Here is a 20,618-nt window from a genome sequence, read left to right as displayed (position 1 = left end):
CTAGCTTATCTGTCTGCCAAGTCCTGCTTTTAAAACTCTTTCAAGCTCTTTTTTAAAGACCTGAGATTGCTGATGTTACATAAACTTGGGTAATATTTGTTCATGAAATAAGTTAAAAGCTTAACATTATGTGAAGAACAACTTCAAGTTACCAGCAGCAAAAACCTGTTGTGAAAGGGGAATTTTTTGAGCTGGATGTTTGGTGCTGGTAAAAATATCACCACCCACATAATCATTAATAAAAAACACACTTTTCTGCTGGCATAAAGTGTTGTTTATGTAAAGACAGTGTGAGTGGAGGTAAGACAACTCATTGACAAGGAATCTTGTATTTGGTGGGAGAGTTAGGTTAGCAATGACAGTCCCCAGCTGGATCTGTGGCACTCTTGTTCTGGGCTCTGTGGAGACTTGCAATTGGAAGGACTTTCCAAACCTTTCTCTACAAATCTCTGTTGTGCCTCCTCATATCTGACAGCATTTATGTCCTATTCCAGTCCCCAGTTTAACATCTTACCTTTTCATCTTCCTAAACATTTGCTGGTTTCTGGTGAGTTCCCCTGTTCCTGACTGACAGTGCAGCTGTGCTCTGCTGAAAGCACCTGGCACACTGATGGATGTGGATCTACACAGCACTTAGGGCTAATGAGCTCTCAGCATCCTCTGCTCCATGAGCTGCACAGGGGAAACACCTCCAGTTTGTGAGCTAACTTGAAGAAAATGTAGAGAGTGAATTGCTTTAGGGAAAAGAATCCACTTAAATGTAATGGGGCCTGAAACAGATAGCTCCTTCTTTCTGTAAACTCTCTGATACCACTTCTGCTATTCTGAGATTATGTGGGGTTTTTTTTTAATGTTGTTGAAGCAAATGAAAAGTGTCAACTGTATAGTTTCCCCCTTCTTCTCCACACAAGTGAGTCCAGAAGTTCAGATAAGCTGGGAAATAGGTGAGGAAATCAATGATCTCTCATGGAGTGCTCCCAGCAATTCTTTCTAGCTGTGTCCCACAGCAGCAGACAGCCTCATTCCCCATGGGCTCTGGGAGGATGTCCCCATCCCAGGGCTCTCTGCAGCTGCTGGAAGTCTGGCCAGGAGCATGGGCTTCATGTCACACAAACTTCTGCTGATTTTAGGAGTCTCAATTTCCTCACATCCACGCACAACATTCCACAGAGGGCCCATTACCTCTCTGAACTATTCTCACACACCAGGATATCTTGAATCATCTTTACCTTAATGGAAAGGAAGAAAATACAAGTCTGGATCACTGTAATGCCACTGTTGCCTAGGAAGAGCCGTTCCTGCAAGGCTCTTTGATTTGAATTACCTGAGCAGAGCATCCACCATTGCAGGTCACATTTCCTTGCATTCAAAAGGCAGGACAAGGCTTTATGGTGGTAATTTCCAGATATTTAGTAGGCTGTAGCTCCTAAGTTTATCTACAGCTACAAAGAGTAGGATTTTCCTGTATTACATATCTCAGAAGAAGTTTTGAGAGTATTTCATCATTAAGAATTACAGCAATGTTATCCAAGAAATGTGTCTGGGAATAAAAAGTTTTCCAAGTAGCTGTGACCAGTGTTTAGGACAATGTCAGCTCTTCACTTGACTGGGCAATGAAAATAAGAATGTGTGCCCCTTATAAGAGAAACACACCTGGATTTTGCCCTCTTGGTAATATGTTAACTGATATTTTTTCCAGCAAGTGGCAAATGACCATGGTATTCACCATGAAAACAAGTCTCTGAGTACCCAAACAAACTGTATTTCAGAGATGCAAACTCAAGATTGCTTACTCATTGGGTTAACCAAATGTACAATCTGTTCCATAAAGCTGAGAAAAAAATGAGCTTAATTTCTTAACCAAACCCTATGAGCTTTAAAAGAAATATCAGTATATTTTTTAGTTAGCCCAGAAAATACAGATTAGATTATCCTGTGCAAAGCCATGGTTTCTCTCTGCTACCACTCTCTAGCCTTGTGTGGGTCACTTCAGGGAAAGGATGATCTCCCAGCTGTGTAGGAGTAAAATGAGAATTTCTACTCTGTGGGAGGCTATGAGAACTGCATGGCCTCTGCTTGCTCATAGACTGAATTGTTTCTGGCCTTTTATTGCCTTTGAAGGGCAATGTAAGATGGAGCAGCTCTGACAGTTCAAAGGCAGCACAGGTGAAACAGCCTGACACAAGAAGGAACAGAATCAGAAGAATATGGCAATGATCTTCATGCAGCTCCTCTGCAAGGAAAGCTGACTTGTGTGCTAAGGATCCGGACTACAAAAAAGAATCTGGGCCCTTGCTCATGAAGCTTCATGTTATAACATTGGCATCTTAGATGAAAAGCACTAAGCCATCAGGTCATTAATACGTTTCAAGTTTTGTCAAACCATGGGTGAAAACTCCAAACAGAACTCAGGGCAAAGTTCATTAAGTTGGCAACAGTCCTGGGAACATGAGCCAGGAGCTTAAACCCAGACTCCAACGAATTGTGTTTATCTGTATCATTGCCCAAAATGGTCACAGAAGGAAAACAACAGTGGACACCACAGCAGGTTCAATTCCTCTATTTTAAGTTCCTTCTGCATTTCAGAGAGGAAAAAATAATTAAAAAGGGAAAAAAACAATAAAAACAGTATGCTGACAAACTAAATGTCCATGTTTAAAAGTATGAGTCTGTGTTTCCCTGTTCTTGGACAGGGAGCAGCTGAAACAGTTGCTGCACCTACAAGTTAATCCATTTTCCCCTTTTTCAAGATTTTATCCTCTCTCTGCAGAGACGAAGGTCTCTGTTTCCTTCAGTTTTCTGATGTTTTTTATGACACAAAAATGCCCAGGAGCATGTACAGAACACCCTTGAAGCTGTTGAAAGCTTGATACAAACTTTAATGCACTCTTGTTATATCCTCTTGCAGCTGCTGTGTGTCATGCAGGGTTTCTCGCTCCCGTCTGCAGGAGATATCTTACCAGCACTTGCCTGCAGCAGCATGGCATAAATCACAGAGACCAAATGCCCTGCTGATGTGAAGGGTGATGTTCTAGGCACACCATGGGGTTTGTTCTTTTTGTACTGGCAAGGAACTGGGGCTAGAAGTGTGTGTGCATATGTGTGTGCATGAGCGTGATGCAGAATGAAACAGTACCAGAACCCAAATCCTCGTGTTCTCTTCCCTGCAAGCACCATGGTAATTCCCAGTGGTGCCCTACATCATGCTATAAACAGTCAGGAAGGGCTACAACATAATAGATAAGTAGCTATAAATAGCTTTAAGATTTGTCTGAAGGAGAAGACAGTTTTATGTCATTTTAAATTCTGTCAAGCCACCTGCACCTGCACAGAGTTGCTAAGCATTCCTTCTACTCAAATATCCAGAATAATAAGTTTCTGTTAGCACTGTGGGGATATTTTTGTGACAAAGAGATTCATGTTCTCTTTTAAAAATCATATAATAATGAAATTGCTAATAAAGATATGGGCTATTGAGTGTTTTATCTCTTCTTTCCCTGGATTAAGAAGCTGAAGGTTCTTGAATGCCTAGGAGACATTCACTGAACACAGAATAAGTAGTGGCATAGCTAAATCAGCCTGTGGGTAGTCCAGCTTGCAGATACCCTGGAATGACATGTTCAAACAAAGTGGGGACTTGTTGAGTTGCAGGTTCCACCCAGCCAGAAATCAGCTTTGACCACACCAGCAGCCTCTGACTGAGGCACTCCAGTGCTGCACATTTTTAGGCAGTAACTCCCAGCACAGCTGGGGCAGGTGCTGCCGTGGGTTATACAGCCCAAGAGACAAACCCTGCTGAATGCACACCCAGAACTGAAGGCCCTCTGGATTTCCAGAGCCACCAGCTCTAGAAAAGTGCTACACAGGGGCTCCTGTCTACTGCTGCTGCTGCTTTGTCAAGAGACACAGGCCACAGGTAACAATATTAGAAAGGCAGGTGCCAACTGGAAAACAGTAGATAAAGCAAGTTATCTTGCAGGCCACAGCTGAAGGAGCCCCTCATGACGGGGCTCATCAGAGCATCAGGAGCCCTGCCAACAAACGTAAACGTTTTGTGAATTTGTCTCAGTTTTATTCAACTGTCCATGAATAACAAACCACAATAAATGGTGAAAGCTGAAATTTTTCCTCTTGGCAACTCCAGCCAGAACATTTGGTTTCCAGCTGGAAATAGGTCGTCATTTAGAAATTTCGTTCCCTTTTGTTCAAGGAAATAGGTTTTAGAACATCCTACAATGCTTGAATCTGAAATGAAATGTTTTCTTTACATCAAATTCCAGAAACTTGTGGAGTAGGGAGTTGGAGAGATTTTAATAATTTTTAAAAATAAACAGAACCATCAATCATTGGAAAAGTTCTCTTCCTGGCTTTGCCTCTGGGTTCTGATGGGACTTGGGGTATCTCAGGACATTTACTAAGCCTTTGTTTTTCCATCTTAATTTGGAGCTATAGCTATCCCTGCCTGTGTTTGTGTTACACTGACCTCAGTGGGCCCTACTCTAATGAAAACTGCAAGAGTTCCTCTGCTCTCATTCTCTCCTCCCAAGGCCCCCTGACAGCCTCAGTCCCTCAGTCTCACTAAAACCATTGATGAACCGTGGGCAAGGGTTCATCAGAAGAGAAGACTGCTCAAGGGAGAGCAGATAAGTTGATCTGAAAGGGCAAATGGGCTTCCTGAGCTGACCCCTTCAGTGCTGTCTCCAAAACACCAAACCACAGCCAGGCCAGCCCTGCCAGATGGGACTGGGTCAGCATCATCTCCTCAGTCCACAGCTCTCAAGATAACCAGTGCAAGATGAGACAGGACTGATTGTTTTCCATGACAGACTCTTAACTTCTGCTTCTCTCTAGTGCCAGCAATTCCTTAGCCAATCATATTCAAGATTAGCCCTTTCTGTGAATATCAGCACAGTTTTCCCAGTAATCTTCTAGTTTATTTCCTCTTAGAGTCCTGAGAAAGCTTCTGCTTGCACAATTTATCCTGACTTTACAGAAATAACAGAGCTCTGACAATTTTTTTTCCAAGTCAGGTTCTTCAGCCACTTGGCAGGCAGACCCACAGGACATCAGGGTAACCTGAGAGGAGAATTCAGGTCTTTTTCCCTGCCCTGGGACCTGCCTTACCGAGAGGGAAAGTGGAGCCCAGGAGTGAAAGAGCAGCACGTTGTTAACAGGAATGAATGTCATCATCGTGCCACCATCATCTGCCACTGCAATGGATCTGTCTCCACGGCAAGGAGTTTGCAGTCAGGACTGCATTGACTCAGTCTGCTTGGCCTCACAAAGTCTCATCTATTTTCTGCTTATTTTGAGTAAAAACAGTGAGGAAGTGGATGGAATACTGCTTTCTTTCATTGGGTGTTTTGGGAAATGTGATTGATGGGCTGGATGGATGGTGTTAGAGCTTGTGCTGTCACAATAACTCTTCTTGCCTGACAGTGCAGGGCTGCACATCTCACCAAACCTTGTCAGAGTAATAGTAAATAGCCTTTATAAATTAAAGAAAGAGTAAAATCATGATTAGTACCAGGAAGGATAGAAATTCTTCTTGGAAGTTATTTCCTTAATATTTGGATATAATCTACCTTATTCAGGAATATCCTTCTGTATGCAGAAGAAAGAAATATGCTTTTGTGCCCTGCAGCAGGGTCCAACAATGAGGTAGTAAGGACTGCTTTCTGAGCACACACAAATGGGGTTTTTATCTGTGCCAAGAACCTAATCGGAGCACTCAAATAAAACTACTAGCAGACAAGAAAAAGGGCTCATACCTGAAAGCCTTTGGTGACTCTTTCCAGCCATCCCCTGAGCTTCACTAGCCTGCTCTAATGAAGCTTCACTGGAGCTTTGTTTTCTGAGAGCATTTATATTCTATTAGGAAAGCACAAACATCTCTAACAATAGCTTTGTGTCAGGCCACAACTGTGGCCCTTGATGCTAACACAAGCTATTAAAAGACAAAGTTCAGCCAAAGCCCCTTGGGTTCTAGGAGAGCTGTACAATTTGGATGTCAGACTCACTTCCAGTTTCAGAGCTCTGCTATACAGATGACTTCAAAACTCACAATTCCACCAAGAGAGACTAAAGTTTCAGAGGCCACTAAACTGAGACTGCAAATCAAACACAGTCAAAATGCCAAGATATTTTATCTTGGCAGATAGCAAATAAAACCCACAAGTGTAGGAAAAAAGAAAATTCTGGAGGGACTACATCAGAGCAGAAATAATTAAACTGCAGAAAAGGGGGAAAACTGAATTACAGGCTGAGTTTCATGTCTCTCTGTAAAAAGGTGAGCAGCAGGTGGGACTGCCCAGGCTGGAAACTTCGGATCCTAATTCTGGTGGAGTGACACTGCTCCAGATGGGGCTGAGCTGAAGCATCAGCTGCAACATGGGAAATCCAGACACTAGGGAAAACCTTTTGGCTGAAGCTGTAGGGAAGCAGTGCAGTAGATTTCTTAAGGATGCCATAGAATCTTCATGAAAAGAGATTGTGCAAAACAAGTGGAGAATGGGTGAGAATGGCAAAGGCAAAGCTGCTTCTCTCCTGGAGGAGGGGCATGGTCCAGAGGAGGCCTCCTCTCCTGCTTTCCATGGTTGCCATGCTGGAATTTGGGCCTGAGTTCTCAGATCCAAAATGAGTTAGAGTCAATTGCACCCACACAAGTTGTGCAGGATCATGGGTTGTGCAGGAAAACAGGGTGCTTTCCATGTGCTTTCTCAGAGTGTCTTCATTTTAATTCATTGCCCAGGGCTGCTCAACAGAAAGAGGAGGGCAACACTCCAAGGAAAACATCCCTGAGTGACCTTCAATGCCACCAGTTAATCCCTCTGCTCCAGGGGCCTCACTCCAGCCCAGTGCCAGAGCACTGCCAGTTCACATGAGCAGCAAGTTTGGGTTCAGTTATGGGACTTAAGCCAAAAATGGAATAGCAACCACTAACTCCACATCTTTTAGGAAATACAGACTTCCATGTGAGAGTTCCTTACCACTTCCACGAGATTTCCAAGCCTATAAAGTGTCACTGAGCCACATTTGTAACCCATCTAGTCAATCAGGCTGTGATTGCTATTTGACTGCCCCTGAGTATTTGCGTGTAAATCAGTTTCTTATTTCAGAAAGGTACCTTTGGATGTAGTCCCAGATTCTGGCAAGTGGCAAGAGTGCAGCAGGGCAAAAGAGGAATCTTGCAGTCATGAGTGGTTTTGCCCAGGTAGAAGTTTTACAACTTGTACACACAGAGTTACAGGAAACAATTTATTCCCTACAGCTATTCTGAAATCACACCTCTTTCTGAGACTGAATCTAGACAATATTCCATATCCTATCCTTTCTTACAGGGCTAGGAACTAGGGGAAACAGACCATTTTTGTGAAGAATCCTCAGTGTTTGAAAGAGCCTGCATGAATCTTCGTTTCTCCTCATCATCTGTAGGACTCTATGACACACACACAGGAGGAAAACATTTTAAGTACATCCTCCCAGCCTGAGTTCAAAGGAAAGTGAGCTGGACAAGATGTGCCAAAGGGTTTAACATCTACACCTTTCCTATAGAACATTGTTTTGTCCTTCACACTGTGTGAGGAGACACCCACATGTGTTTTCCACTTTCATTGTGAAAGCAGGAAATGTTTAATTAAAATCAAGCTTAACCCACTTTGTTTTTTCTTCATGCTGGAGTAACATCAGCTGCTAAGAGGGAGGATCTGTGAGTCCTGGAACACAAGTGGCCTCACCCAGCAGAGGGATGGAGCTGGAGAGATCCAAACAGATCTTCTGGGATGATGTGTGTGTCCCTGGGGTATGGGAACAAATTAGGTCATGTACCTGAAGGGGTACTTGTGGTGGGCTAAGAAAATTCAATCCAGATGGTTGTACTGGGCCAAAGTCTGCTGCATTTATACAAAATAACAGAAAATAGGGATGGCAGGTAACTCACCACAAGATACAACCCTCCTGCCTTTCTCTGTGTCACCCTGGTGAACCATGGTGGCTGGGAGCTAGGAGAGCTGAGGTAAGGACAGCTACAGGTACTGCACCCCAGCATTGTCCCAAACCCAGCAGCTGTGGGTGGAGGTACCAAATTAGTTAAAGAAACTCAGAGCCATGACTGATTTATATCCTCACTGGGTCAGACCAAAGGAAGGACACTCTATCTATCTTAATCTTAAGTACAGATTTTATCATGTGTCCCCTTTCACTTGCCAGGGTCTGAAGGACTTTTCAGCCCCCTTTCAGTGGCCATAAAGCAACACAAATCTTTGTTCTGTTTAGTAATGCAGGAAACAGTCTATGCTGGGTGGCTTGGGAGGAAGGTTAAGGCTGCATTTTCTTTTCCCAGGGATAGCCCCACTTCCAATTACATATCATTATGTGTCAAGCACAACTCCATTTTCCACAGAAGGTGGTCTCAAGTGCTTTTTGCTATGGCACTTCAAGTGCCAGGAGAGGTACTATTCTCCAGGAAAAAAGAAAAAGTATAGTTGTGTAACAGGAACTTTCCATGCAATGATTAGAGTAAAGTCCTTGGAGACATCCATCAGACCACTTTGGAGAATTCTGTAGCATCAAGGTAAGCTCTGATCAATATACTCTAAAGAACATAATTATTTCCAGTAACGTTTTCACCAACTCAGATGCTCTTGAAATGGAAGTATTGTTCAAATAATTCAGTGTTTTGGGTCAAATCTCTCCGTGCAATTTTCTTGTAGATGATGAGTGATCCAAGTCAAGCTAGAAGCAAATTAACGTTTGCAATTTTAATAAATTTCCCAGCCAGGTGTTAACTTTCTCATTTGCAAGGAAATTTTGCAGCAGCTTGTCAAAGCTGTGAAGTGCTATTTAAAACCCTTTGGGATTGTCCTATTTATCAACATAATCACTGGCATTTTTCTATAATTTAGATGGGGTCTTTAGTTCTTAGAAGAACACCAGCCAGAATATAGTGCTAGCCAGGATCCCATTATCAGAAGACAACCCCTGCCCATGGAAGCATAATCCCTGTCTCAAACACCATATTAAAGTCAGCTAAAATTGCTTCCCCAGTTACCAATAGAGAATCTGAGGATAAGAAGTACAAAAGTTACTCAGAAAGTAGGATTCCTTTCTTCCATGAAATTGTAACATCTTGCAGCAAAGGGAAGGCTGAAAGACAATGGATTTACCTAAACATTTGTTGTGTTTATGAATCTGAAGTGGGAAGATGATGGGAGGAACTATCCTGTATATCAGTGCTACAGCAGAAGAGGTTTGTCTCCAGTTTTAATCTCTCTTCTTGTGTTCCCTGCATTCCCCCTTTGGCCCATCCTGACATCATCCATGCTTTAACACTTTGGTCCCTTCCTCCTGTTTTCCCTAGAGAAAGGGAAGTAAGCAGAAGTTGAAATGAGCTCAGGAAAGAGCTCAGGGCAGAACAAGAGCATAAAGTACTGGGGCTCACAGGGCTGAGGTACAGCAGTGTTATTTCCTCAGCTTCAGAGCTATAAAATGACAAGCAGCAGCACACAAACATGTTGTCATGACAATGAGTGTGATAAAAAATGGGGATTTCTTTGCATGGCTGATGCAAAATGAGGAAAGGTAACCAGGACAGCAATAAACACTTGAGAGAGTTCACTGTGTTGAGGAGCAAGGCAGCAGCACAGAGTTTGAAACATGATTAGAGACAAATAATTTGTAATTAATGAGATGATCCAAGCTTTCCTATCTGTATTGAGGGACAGTAGTACAGTGTAAGCTATTCCAGCCTTACCCAGCACCTGCAAACTGACCCTTCTGCATGGCTGCAGCACCACATCCAACCAAGAAAGGTGCAAAAAGAACCTGTGGGTCAAACATATAGTACAGTCTAATGCCTTGAGAATGTAAAAGAGGTGAGAAATTGAGAGATGCAGAAGAGAACACATTAAAATTGATAATAATTGCACATGCTAAGTGTGAGCCATAGCACAGTGCTCTCTATCCACTCAGGCAGGGTGAGTTGAAGGGACAGTGTACAAATCCAACAGTCACAGCTTGAAGACCCTGTGTGCTCATCACTGCAAAGCTTTCTGTGAAAAAAAATCTCAGCTCATTCAATTTTTTTAAACCTTTTTCCCCTGTTCAAGCCTTTTTTCCTTGTCACTGATCAGATCAGTGACATAAGAATGCCATGCCATGACCTGACAACAGGCTGCCTCAAAATGTGCAGTTCTCTTGCTAAAGAATTCTTTATTCCTTCTCTCTTGTGTTCATGAATTATTTACCTTTGATCCTAAGGAAGCAGATAATGGCTCATTTCAGACAAAAGACAAACTGATAGTAAGAGATCTCTCAGCTCATAGGAGCTTGTTTCCAAGTCAAAACCTAGTGGCTCAGATCCAGCCAGCTGCCTGAGTTTCTGGATGTGGCTCTTGAGCAAGGTTTTAAGACTCCATCCAGGACTGTGTAATTGATGAGGAGCCATATTTTTTAGCTTCCAGGGAAGACATATCAAGCAATAAGGAATAATGGAGTCCAGCCAGACATATTTAGTGAACTTTGTGGATCAGCCCATCCACGGGTCTTGTGTTCACAGAAAATAAAATCTCTATTCCTTTCTAGTCTCAGTGTCATCTCTCTCTCTCAAAGGAGACAGTCCTTGTTATGTTAATTCCAAAGGCAGGAACAGGCTGTACCTTTCTGTTTGATCACATTTGTGTTCTGCTTTGTGATCTGTTCAGGATCTCAGCTGCTTCACTAAGACTGCTCCACAGCCCACTAGATCACACCAGCAGGAAGTTTTTCATGATATTCCTACTTCTTCTTCAGCTGCTGTAGCTATGTTCACAAGACAAGTGTCTTGTCCAAAGCCATTCTTCAGGACATCTCTCCTTGTGTTAAATACATTCCCTTGCACAGAAGTTCTTCCCCATCCATGTTCACAGCAATCCTCTCCAGCAGCACACCAGGTTTGTTATCTGTCTCACAGTGCTTATTTTCTTTCCCCTCACAGCTCACCTTAGCCCATTTCCTTCCTGCAATCATCTTCCTGTGAAATCAACAACACATGCAGCCAATTAAAATTTCAAAACCAGGTCCTCCCTTGAGGGCATACCTGCTTTCAAGCCCAGCAGGGCAAAGCACAGTTCACCAGCTGGGAATCTTGGGAATGGGCATCTTGGGAATGTGGTGGGCAGCACCCACAGACAGACCATCTCCATTTCAATCACCAAACCAACAAATGTGGGAACTGCCTAGCTAACAAACTACTGATTTATTTGTGTTGCATCTAGGGAAGAGAGACAGCATATAATTTTGTATTGGAACTACACTGTGCCATAAGCAGCTCATGGCACTGGGACTAAAAATATCCAAGTTATTGGCTTCCCACTCGTACTGGAGGGACAAATCTTGTGCCGAAGAAGCTCTTTTTCTTCCTATTCTGTCACACATATGAGGAAAATGCTGGGGAAGTTTTTGCTTCTCTTTCCTAAGTATCTGCTTGTTTAGTATATATGCTGTTTTTAAGGGTATTAAAGTTCACCACTTTCCAGACAAAATGCCACTGTTCTTACACAAAATTTTACTGCTTAGAGAAGAAGCCACATAAGGGTTAAATGTCCAAGGCTGGGAGCACAAAATCAAGTGGGGATTGTAACTAAGGGGCAACCAGGCTCCCTTCCTGCTCAGTCACACTGCTGTCTGCACTGCAATGATTTCATTCACCAAAACACGGCCATGGACAAAGAACGGACTCTGCAAAAACAGCCCCTTATCTGCTCCTGCCTGCCTCTTGTCCAAGTCATGTGTGATTAGTTCCCTGACACAAACACCCCTCTGGAGCCAAGGCAGCTGCAAGGCAAGCTGTGCTCTGATACAGCTCATGCCTCTAAGGCAGTGTGAGAGCAGTAGCTACTGTCTAGCTGAGCCCAGGAGCTTCGCTGTTTATGGAGCTGGAAGAAGAACAGTGTTTGATTCTAAGGGATCAAGCAGACCTGGTTGAGCTGGCAATCAAAATTAAAAAGTCAGTCCTGGTTCGTAACAATAACTGTGGTGAGTATGAAGTAAAGATTGGCTGTAGGGAACAAACACAGGACTGAGAAAAGTAATTCCCAGGTGCTGTTTCACTGATTCTTTAGGTTTAATTTGTTGATAGGAAGCAAAGGGGTTCAAAGTACTTGGGGCGGGGGGATGAGGAGTAGGTGGCAATGGAGCAAGTCTCTAAGTGCCATAATTCCAACCACTTATTGTTTAAGCAATTACTCCTCTGAAAATTAAAACTGTGGGGAGCTTCATTTCAAATATACTTCTTCTGTGTGAGTTCTTGGATATCTGCTGTGCAAGAAGCTCTGCAGCTGCCTTTCTGTGAGTGAGGCACTGGTAGGCTTTCTTCATTCTACCCAAATAGTATTTTCATTAACATTGATAGGAGCTTGTTCTACTGGAGATCTCTTGTCCTCTGTCAGCCCTGGTTGGAATTAGACAACAGGAGGAAAGATTTGAGAAGACAAGGTTAGAATCATCATCATGATGCTTGGCAGTCATTCCATCAGCATTCATTCCTGCCATGAATGGACCATGGAAGCATGGATATAATATATGCCAAGTAACTGACTTTCTGTCATGCTGCAGAAGCTTTTCCAATACAAGTGTATTTATTCCAGTTTGAAATATCAATTCCATGCCATTTTTAAGTTTCAGCTTCAGAAAGTTCATTGAAGACCTTCACCTTTTATTTTCTTGCAGGCTTAAAACATGAAAAGCAAAGCAAGCACACCCTAAAAGCTCAAGGAAAAAAAGATCAACTAGCAAACAAACAAGCAAAAAATAACCAGAATACAGAGCATTCAAGAAAGACCTCAGCTTTTATAGATGTATAAACTCAAGAGTTTTAGGCCAGTAGGATTTTTCTGGGGAGGGTATCTCTGCCACACAACAGTGTTTGGTGTTAAATAACCAAGAGATGCCTCAATACTTCCTTAGTTAACAGTAATGAGGTTATCAATAAACTTTTGTTAGTGCTACATTTTCTGACCTGGTAGGACAGCTTATTATGGTGTTGCTATGGCATCATTTTCTAGGTTTTTTTAACTACTTGATGGTGTTTCTAAAGAATCTTTGAAAACTAAGACTAAAACCTCTTTTCCCTTATCTGCTTTTTAGCACTTACACTGGAATATGACCCAGTAGGCAAAATGTTACTCATTATCAATTATTCTGGAAGGAAAATGGTTTAGCTGATAAAGCCATTAGAATCATGTTTATAGTTTCAAAGGGCAAATAACTAAACAATTCAGCACAGTAAACAAATTCTTAACTTTCCTAAAGAATGGAAAATACGTGTAATGTTAAGGTTGTTCAAGTTTTTATGAAGCAAAGACTCACTGCATAAAAGAAGTTGAAAGGCAATGATGAAAGCAGAAACTGGAGACCGTGACACAGGACCCACAGGGTCTGAGGATGAGACACAGGCTAAAGGCCAGTCACTGAGGCCCAGATTCATCCCATTTAACTTCAGGCACTTAAATGAATTGGCTAATGTAGGAAGCTGGGCTCACTCATTAGACAACATAGAGAAAAAAGCTTCTTCAATGAGAATTGAAGCACAGCCAGAACTAACATTTCTCTTTACTACATGTAAGAGAAGTTTAAACTCTAAAATTCAGTGATGTTTCTAACCTGAGACCTCACTTAATTGCATAAAGTTACCTCCCAGCCATCCCAGACTCGAGTCCAGCTGTCTCCACTGCAGCCTAAATGGCTTCATTCCATTCAATGGCTAAATTCCTTCTCCTGTATCCAGCAGAGAACAGTTTCTTCCTCTCTTTGCAGGAGCATTTTACACTGTCATTGTGTCCCCTTAGTGATGTCTCTGGAGTAAACAAACCCAGTTCTTTCATTCTTTCCACTCCAGCTACAGTGTCAAGGCCTCCGGTTGTTCTCATTGCTTGCTTTTGGGATCATGCCACTGGGCTCACACATTTCTAAAAGGTGACGCCTAAACCTGGACACAGACATTGCCAGTAGGCTAAAGCCAGGTGTTTATTTGCCACTCTATTTTCAATAGAGCAGAGGGATTACTTTATGTCTTGCATGCAACTCCTGCTCCTGGTGATTTTGCAAGCGCAGCCACCACTCCCCAGAGGCCTTGCAGCACGTCAGGATTATCAGACCTCTTCACTGAGACAGAAAAAAGGGCCCTGCCCCCTTAGTCCTGCTCCCACAAGAATGTCTTTTCATGGTATGGTAACTGGTGCCAAGAGTAATAAGAGCAGGAAATGGGCATAAAGAGGAAAAGACAAGTTCATTGCAATCAGAGGCACCAATCCCACAGGCCGAGCACCAGTGGAGATGATGAAGTTGCCAACCCAACCTTGCAATGTTCCTTTTGGGCAAAGTCATTTCTCCTGTCTGACCCTTTGATTCCCTTCCTAACTTTGACCTAATGAATGTGATTAAGTCTGCAGGAGGGCATTCCTGTACCACAGGCCAGATTCAGTCATTCTCCCACCTCACTCAAAATACCAACCCCTCTCTGTAGTACAACTGCAAGTAGCAACTGAAGAAGTTGACAGCAATTCCAGCTGCCCAACCCAGTCTCCCAACAGATGTGATTTCAGAAACAGTTGAATGAGAGGTGCCCAGAACTGGGAAACAGTGAGATGCCCTAATGCTCACGTCAGAAGCCCTCCTGTGTTCCTTCCAGAAGTGCCTCTCATGGGTTGGAGGCTCATCCTTTGGGGAACAAAAGCAGTGCCATATGATATGGTTTGCAGTGACCCACGAGTTCTGTGGACAGTGCATGAGGAACAGCAAACACGCAGGCATCAGGAAGGCGAAGAGTTCATAGAGAGCCTGTGGCCTGAAATGTGTTTGCATAAACAATCTCCCTGAATTATTATGAATAATTAATGCGTAAAAAGTCCCAAACTCATTCCTGGACGGTCTGCAGAACAGAAGGATAAATAAATCATAAGGAACAAGGTGTTTGCTGAGTGACAATAGCTAAGCTAACTACAAGCTTAGCAGTTTCAGATTGCAAGGCTGCAGTGAGCAGCCTGTGGTTATTGTCAAGAACAGTTTGAACACAAGGGTGCCTCAATAACAGCTTTTATATTTAAAATAGTCATAATATTCTGTCTATAGGAGACCTTTCAGATGAGGACTGCAAAGTGGTTCACAGCTATTCAGAATCACAAAAGCCCAGTGAGAGCAAAGAGAGTATTTATTAGATACAATTATGGCTTTGTTACTAATTCATTACAAATTTGTTGGCAGATGCAAGATTTTGCTACTCAGATATGAGGAAGTTATATGCATTAAGTCTAACAGCTAATATAGAAAACCTTAAAAAAAAAGGCTATTCTTCTGTTTTGTCCAAAAACATTGTATATAAAAAAGCAGGCATATCAAGAATTTCTTGCAAGTGGCCTTTATGTTACTTGGTCATAGATTAATTTAGCTTGAAACCATAGTGAGGTATTTGTACATTATTAAATGCCTTGCTGACTGAAGAGGGTTGGGGGAAAGGGAGGTGTGGTTAAACTGACTTCAAAATCAGGCTCTAACAATGAAAATTGAGATAAGACTCAATAATAACTTTGCTTCATCAGACACTGAACAAAACGGGAGAGGGGTCTGACAGGAAGGCTTTGTTGGGTGTGGGGGAAATTCACTGATGGCTTCATCCTGCAAGGGGCTCAGTCCTATCCAATCTTCCCCAAATCAGTGTAAATCTGACCTAGCACTACCAGGCTGGATCAGAGCCTGCACTCTGCCAGTGCTGCTGGTGTTGTGGCTTCACTGTCCAGGATAAAGTCTTTGGGGACCTGGCAGCAGCAGCACCATGTGCCAGGGACAGTGAAGGGTCTGGCTGGAGCTGCCAGCACCGGACCCACAGCGGATCGTGAGCATCCAGAGCACTGCCACGCTCCAGCACCCACACAACACAGGGCTTTAAACGCAGGAGACTCATTTAACTCAAAAAAATACTCTAGGACAAGTCATGATGAAAAGAAAGACATTGAGACAAAAATCAGACTCACTGATTAAAGGGTCACTTCAGCTTGCCTTTTTTTTTTTCTTTCCCTAGTTAAAACTGTTAAGACCATAATTATGTTACTGAAAGATGTAGATATACAGCTTTAAATCCTGACCAGATTTCCAAAAGTACAGAACACATATTTATCCACTTTACCTCCAGTAAACAGGGGAATGCTGGGCACTTCACCTTACCATACCAGGTGTCTGTTTCCAGATGCAAACTGAAGAGATATTTCCCAATAGGTGGTACCTAAAAGGGGACTTGCCATCAGAAATGTTGCTTGCAGAGCTGGAGTATCATAATTTAATTTGTAGTTACAAATTTATAAGCAAACACATGAAAAGTGAGGCAATTTACCACCATCTTACGATGATTTTATGACAGACTGAATAAATAAAAAAGGTGCATGCCCTGGCCCACAGCTACTGAAAAGCAAAAGATGCAGAGGTGACAAAAAGCTTAATCCAAAGAAGCAGTTCCACCAAGAAATGGTCAGCAGAGGTGTCTTGTAACCAGTAAGAAGAGGTTATTAGCAGCAGATGTGTTACTGTGAGCATTGTTTTAAACACTGGGAATGTGTTTAGAAGGAGGTACCACAGGATTCCAGCACTTTTTCTTTCCCTCTTGCCAGAGGCTCAGCTGCAAGTCAGTCAGGGCAGTGCATTTACTGATAAGGGGTGATCTTACCCACACTAGGGGTAGGTGCAAGTCAACCATTTATTCTGTGATGATTGAAGCCCAGCAGTTTTCACTCAGTGACAGGCTTTGACTACATCTGAGGTTCATGTTAAGGAGGTTTAAACTTCTCCAGTAGTTTCCAGAAGACAGGTATCAAAGACATTTATCAGAGAGGTACAAAGCAACAGGTTAGGGAAAAGAAAAACCAACATGGAATGAAACTGAAGTTGTTGCAATATATTTTTCTAAGATTATTGTTAATATCTGGGTTTTCTTATGCTACTTGATAGCAGCATTGCATGGCTCTGCAAGATCCCCATCTAACACTGATGCATCCTGCTATTTCTTCCTCTTTTAGCTAATCCTGTATTTATTTGCACCAAATAAAAGCAGTCACAGAAAAAGCCTGTCACTGAATATTTTAAACTGACAAAAAAGATAGGTTTCAAAACTAAAATTTGCAATTCAGAATCTCCCAAAACCTTATAAAGGCATTCTTAACACCACATAAAAAGAACAACTATTAAACTTTTTCACATGCAGTGACACAATCTCAGCTCTTCAGAGATCTTTCCCATGGTACTGCCCTAAGTTAGCATGAACCACAACTGACTTTTCTTGCTTAAAAAAAAATCCAGAATGTATTTTCTCGCAGTGGGAGCCCTAAGCCATGTCCCTACAGGATCCAAGGCCTCAGTGCTGCATCTGGAGACACTCAGCCAACAGCACTGGGCTGACCAGACCTCTAAATCTGTGGCAACCATCACCCACCATCACAGCAGCTGGAGCTGCCCCCTCAGCCGTGCTGCTCAAGTCAGTCTTTGGCCATTCAGAAAATAGATACAGATTTCCCACACATCCAAAAATGCTGAATGAGTCTTTTTGAATATCCCAGGCACTTGTTTATGTGCTCTAGTTATCCGTGATGTGAAGGGGAAAGAAATGGTCTCTGGATTCCACATTTCACCACCCAGCATGGTGCTGGACACCGAAACACTGCTGCTGTGCCCTTGCATCAAGCCCACACCTCAAGATGTGGTTTTAAGGCGCCAGGTTTTTACCAGGTAAAACGTGAGGGGGAGTTTCCCAAAGCATGCTACTGTCATCCTACAGCTGGGTAAGCATCAGGATGGAGAAATAAGGCAACTTCTTGCAGCCAGTATGCATTGAAGTAGGAATAGACTAACATGAAATCTCAGAGAGCTCAGTCATCACTCCTCTGCTGTCATCTCTGACCACAATCTCTCTGTATAAACAAAGGCTCTGGCCACTGCAGGGTTTTCTGGCCTGCTGTAAAATGTTTTGCCACCCTTCTCACAGGAACTGCTGATGCTTAAAAAAGAGGCAGCTTTTTCTCACAGTGACAGTGTATCTGTGGAGGGGTCAGGATGTCAAGAAAGTATAGGGGGATGCAGACAGGAAGACCTGGCAACTTGAGCAATCAGTCAGTTGTAATCTGGATTAAGGAGCACATTATTATTGCTCCAGATTAATATTAGTCCAGATTGCAAATAAAGTCCATTCTGGGAGAATTGAATGGTGTTGGTCAAACTCAGCCTTCTTATGAATTTTGACTTTTTAGCAACAATGAAACAGGTTTCAGGAGACAAAAAACATGACCTGGCTGTTCTTCAGCACTGTTTTTCTCAGTGTGTGAGAGGGAAACAGAAAGATGTATTGCATCTCTTTTATCACCTGAAGGGAATTAATGAATCAGCATGATTGTAACACAGTGTCTTGATGACAAAAATATTCCAAACAATGGCTGGGTTGCTGTGACATGGTCTTCCAGAGCATCAGGATTTATTTATGTGTGTTCAGATTGGTTTGGAGTTTTTCAAAATGTTGGTGTGCTCAGTCCTGTACATGCTAAACATCATTTCAGCCACAGCCCTTGAGTGAACTAATAATTAATGAATTAATGACTTTGGACTCCCAAAGCCAAAATCAGAGTGTGCTTCCTAAGGTAGCTCACACTTGTACACAGCATTCCCCACGGAATTATGGTATCACACACACAGCATAGGGCTGGAAAGCAGGGCCACTTCTGTTCCTTGATACTTTTGCTCTATATTTTCATGATATTATTTAACTAAAATCGACTACATACAGTATTTGGAGCACTGTCACATGTGCTCAGGAGATAATGTCAATGGAATTGCGTGTTGTCACAGGATAACAGCCTCCTGCTGCTGCTGAAATGCCAAATTAAAGCCGAGGCATTTATGGAAAATAAACGTCAAGTCAAAGCCAAGATGTTTATTTTAAAAACAAGAGACATGGATCTTGTGGCAATGTTCCATCATGTCTCTATTTCTCTAATAACAAATGTCCAGTGTGAATAGAGCCAAGTGATGATTTCTTCCTGGGCCGTCAGGGAGAGGGTGAAGCCTGATCACTTCACATGAGGACTCACAGAGTTGCTTCTCACCTGCTTTCCTGCAGGTTTCAGTCAGCTGTCCAGGTAGCAAACACAAATGGTTTATCAGATATCTGCATGCTAAATTTGCAAAGAGATTTAGGAAGACAGCAGGAAGAAAAATGAACAGCAAATGCATTTTTAATTTGCTTTTAGGTAGTTCTTTTTCTCCAGAGAAGGAACGACAACATGAGGCTCCCTGAAATCAATGGGAGGATTTCCAGGCTTTTCAGTGGACTGATTAATGCCTTAAGGGAACAAATAGCTCATCTTTCTAGAGGGCATTATGTTAATAAGAGTGGTCCCTGAATTTTATTCGTGAAGGCATGGCTGGACCAAGACTGGGCAAGGAAGGCATGATCCTTCTGGGTCATAAGGGGCACCATGAGGCACAGAGCTCAGAGCATCCTGGAGCATCCAGGATGGCCTACAGCAGCAAGTCAGAGCTGGCAACAGCAAATCCACTGCCCTAGCTACAGCCACAATGAAGGAAGGGGTTAATCCCAGTGCACAGCACCATTCCCAAATTCCTGCCCCATTCCTGGTGCTGCTGGAAGGGACAGAACCCATTCCACAGGACCCTCACCTTGCAATCTGTTTTGCCTGGAGGGAGGTACACAAAAACAAGCTGGAAGCTGTGCAAAGCATCTCCAAGGACTGGGTTTAAAAATACACCCAGGAAATACACTTCAGTTCCTGAAATGCTGAGGTTTCACAGCTCATGCCAATAGGGTTCCTGAAATGCAGCACATTTTGATTCTCATTGGATCTACCTGTTATCCTCTATGCAATATAAGACTGATCTCTTCTAGGAACTACTGACAGTTTGGGCTCTCTTTTTCATTTTTTTTTTAAACTTCCTGAGGAAAAAATAAATTAGTTGCTCATTAAAAACCATGATTTGGAGAGCAAGTAGAAACAAACCATTTTAGTGCTGTAAGCTCTTCTCTTGACCTAACCTAACATCCTTAACTAATATGCAAACAAAGGGAAGTATTTAAATCATGTTAAAGAGCTGTCTGAAAGGAAGAATCAAACCAAAAAACCTAACAAAACAAAACAAAAAACACAACCAAACAAAAATAAACAAAAAAAAACCCAAACAAGGAAATTTGGAGTTAAAGGAGATTTGCAAAAGGTAATGCTCTGTAAAGGGGTTAAATCTAAAGTGAATATTTGGCTGCTCTGTGTTGCAAGGGCCAGAGGGATGTTCTGTACAGAATTCGTAAACTTGCTTATTTTTTCCTTTGGAGATGCATTGTTTCCCAAAGACATTCTGGCTCCAGCTCTGATCTGGCATTCCAGATTGACGCGTGTGGAACCAAGAAAGACACGGAGAAGCAACACACAATTATGTGTCTTCTGTTTTATTGCGTACTTGCTAATAATTTCCTTTACTCCTCCAACCTTTAAGCTTATCTTCTCTTATGGTGGGAAGAGACCTCCTGCTGGAGATCTGATAGGACAGCTCAATAGGCAAAGAGCTGGCATTTTATTAGTTTACGGTATTTATTAACT

Source organism: Cyanistes caeruleus, chromosome 8 (genome assembly GCF_971803275.1).
Source record: "Cyanistes caeruleus chromosome 8, bCyaCae1.hap1.1, whole genome shotgun sequence".
Classification (NCBI taxonomy): Eukaryota; Metazoa; Chordata; class Aves; order Passeriformes; family Paridae; genus Cyanistes; species Cyanistes caeruleus.
The sequence above is the reverse complement of the archived record's forward strand: the minus strand, read 5'-3'. Positions refer to the sequence as shown.